The sequence below is a fragment of the Alligator sinensis genome, unplaced genomic scaffold (genome assembly GCF_000455745.1).
Source record: "Alligator sinensis unplaced genomic scaffold, ASM45574v1 scaffold647_2, whole genome shotgun sequence".
In the NCBI taxonomy this organism is placed as follows: Eukaryota; Metazoa; Chordata; order Crocodylia; family Alligatoridae; genus Alligator; species Alligator sinensis.
Window position 1 is genome coordinate 5,431,738 of NW_005841832.1, and position 2,354 is coordinate 5,434,091.

Here is a 2,354-nt window from a genome sequence, read left to right on the forward strand (position 1 = left end):
TTTAACTGGGTGCTGCTGGGCAGGGGGTAGCGATACCCACTGCTCCCACTGCCCAAACTGCATGGGGGGCTCTGCCACAGGCCCCCCCCCCACAGCTGCCATGACCACCCCAGCGCTGGCACTTTAAGGAAAAAACCCCGAAAACAACCCAGGGACTCGCTGCTCTTGCAGTGGCTTCAGGACTTCAGGGGGCTCATGCAGAGCCCCTCACAAGGTGTGGGGGGGAGGCAGCGGGGATCACCCCTTGCCGGACAGGAACTGGTGAGTCTGGGGTTTTGGGGATTTTTAATCCTTAAAGGGCTGGAGCTGGGGTGGGCAGGGCAGCCATTGGGGGGAGTGGCAGGGGTCAGGGGGCTCGTGAAGAACTCCCCATGCAGTTTGAGCAGTGGGGGGCAGTGGGGATCTCTCCCCTCTTTTTTTTTTTTTTTTTTTTTTTTAAAGGGCCAGAAGCTGGGGCAGGCATGGGGTGGGGGTTGGGAAGCTGGGGCAGGCGTGGCAGCCATTTCTGGGCTGGGAGCGCGGGCGGGGGATGGGCCTGGGAGATTCGGAGAATCGGCAACAGCCAAATCAATTCAGGACAGTGATTCAAATCATTGAATCGAATCACTGTCCCCCCATTCAGCTGAATCCAAAGTGAGTACTAGTCGCTTTGCACAGGCCTAATAGACATACCCGCTAATTTGAGGCAGTCACCAGGGATGAGGAGAAATTCTGATTTGAACATCTGTTCTGCCCAGTTCACAGCAGCTTGAATGGGGTTTTCAACATCCCAAGTTAGTGCCCTAACCACTAACTGTTATACATCAGTCTTTCCAGTTTGAGATTGTTCTATTTTTTAATTAAAAAGGGAAGATAAATGAACCAGACCAAGAAAGTGATCCTATAGTTCAGTACAATGAGCACTAACCCAGGATGTGGGTGACCCAGATCCAGGTATTTACTTTGAATCCAAGACAGCAGGGGCTTAAATCTGGGTGCCGGGGACTCTCATCAAGCATGTCCTGCATGGCCAAGCACTTGGGATATCAGACCTGCCCCTGATCCCTGGCAATGCGACTGCCTCAGTTTTCTGCTATGGGATTGGCTGCTGAAAATTCCACTCACTCTTTTTAGCACACTTGCAGCTTCAGGCTGCAGGCATACTTTCACACAGCCTCAGTCCGTTTTGGCAAGCCTCATGTTCACTGTCCTTTCTGGTTCTCTTGGCCCCTGACTCAGTTTCTACTTTTCCTGACCCTGATCTCACATCTCCCCTGAAACTTGGTACTGGCTGTCTGAGCCCTGGTTTTTGATCTGGCCTCGTGTCTTGGGCTACATCTCTCAAATATCCCCTCTCAGCTTCCCTGGAACTTAGTCCTTGCATTTTCCGCCCCTTCAGCCCAGACCCCAACCTAACACTTGGGTAATCTGTGCTCCCACCTTGCTGATCTAGCCTTTCCTAGTAGCCTACTGCAGGCGTGGCCGCCTATATTCCAGCCGAACCCTCATGCTGGGTGAGCCCCTTGACTTGCCTGGCTACTGGGCATCTTTTCCCCCCTTTTAAAAAAGAAAAAATCATGGAAGGACTCATTTTCATTCCAGTGTAGAACACAGATTTAAGCCCCCAAATGTTTTCCACAAACTACAGTGGGTTCTTCCAACCTGCATCAGAAAATGATGATGATAGGTCTGCAGCAACACCAGTTGATGTCATAGGTGCCTTCCCACTGACCCAAATAGGATTCAGATCAAGCTTTAAACCAATGAAATAAAGAATAATGGTCTAAATAGATCAAATACTGTACTTCCAGCTCACTAAGGGATATAACTGATTTGATAGCCTAAACCTAGCCGCACATCAAATGTATCTTGTAAAACTCAGCATTAGTACTGGAAGTCATTCTTACTTTTAAAGTAGTAGGAGAGAGAGATTGAGAGCTAGTTTGTAGAGGAACATTACTCATCTATGTGTGAAGTCTAACCCTGCTACACTTTACATGTATTATACAATTAATGGGTTAATTGCACAAAAAATTTTGACCAGCCACAAGTGCAAAGCAATTATCACACGATAAAAATGACTATCCAGTCATAGTTGGTTGGCTATAAAAAGAGCCAATCAACTATAAAGTAGTACTTGAAAACGTGTAACAACTCCTATAGCTGGTTTCTATCCAGCTGTAATTTGAATGTGTAGTGTCTCGGACGGCCAGGGCCGACTTGAGTTACGCTCGTACGTCAGGGCGGGCTGGTGAATGGAGAGGCGCAGACAACTTATTGGTTGTAAAAAACTTTACTCACGTCGCTTGCAATCACGACGCAGGTGGTCCGGTCGTCGGAACAACCACACGAGTTGTTCCAGCTGGCGGGGCCCA

General features: G+C 48.9%; 1 protein-coding gene across 2 annotated transcripts in view; it reads right to left on the reverse strand.

The window, feature by feature from the left end:
• PALMD (palmdelphin) overlaps positions 1–2,354 on the reverse strand; it is a 48,042-nt gene that overhangs the window by 13,857 nt on the left and 31,831 nt on the right. Inside the window, exon 1 of one of the 2 annotated variants that reach the window (XM_025197421.1) lies at positions 2,281–2,338. The exons of the other annotated variant lie outside the window; for it this stretch is intronic. The gene's annotated coding sequence lies outside the window, so the exon portion shown is untranslated. Of the gene's footprint in view, positions 1–2,280; positions 2,339–2,354 lie in introns of those variants that run through there. 2 annotated transcript variants of the gene reach the window in all.